The sequence below is a fragment of the Pogoniulus pusillus genome, chromosome 23, assembly GCF_015220805.1.
Source record: "Pogoniulus pusillus isolate bPogPus1 chromosome 23, bPogPus1.pri, whole genome shotgun sequence".
Classification (NCBI taxonomy): Eukaryota; Metazoa; Chordata; class Aves; order Piciformes; family Lybiidae; genus Pogoniulus; species Pogoniulus pusillus.
The window spans coordinates 16,439,108-16,439,567 of NC_087286.1; positions in this window are offsets into that span (position 1 = coordinate 16,439,108).

Below are 460 nucleotides of genomic sequence, written 5' to 3' on the forward strand. Positions count from 1 at the left end.
GTCGCTGTCCCTGCGGGTGTTCCAAGAAGCTGTGGATGTGACACTTCAGGATATAGTTTAGCAGCTGTGGTAGTTGGGTTGCATTTGAACTCGGTGATCTTAAAGGTCTTTTCCAACTCTGATGATTCTGTGATTCTCTGATCCCATGATTCTTGAACTGTTTCCTCAGTCCACACGGACGGCACTTAAACGGCTTCTCGGGCCCCAGAATTGACTCTGCCATCACATCTGGGAAGCCACTGGGACAGGCTGGCCCAGGGGCTTCTTCTCAGCCTCAGCTTAGCCGCCCAGGCCAGCCGCCGACCTCTGCGCAGCTCTCACAGTTCCCTGGGAGCGGCTGCCGGAGAAGCAGCAGCCCGCGATGGCGGCGGGACGCACGGCGGGCACAGCGGGAGGCACGACAGGCCCGGCGGGAGGCACGGGAGGCCCGGCGCAGGCACCGCCCACGCACGCCGAAAGC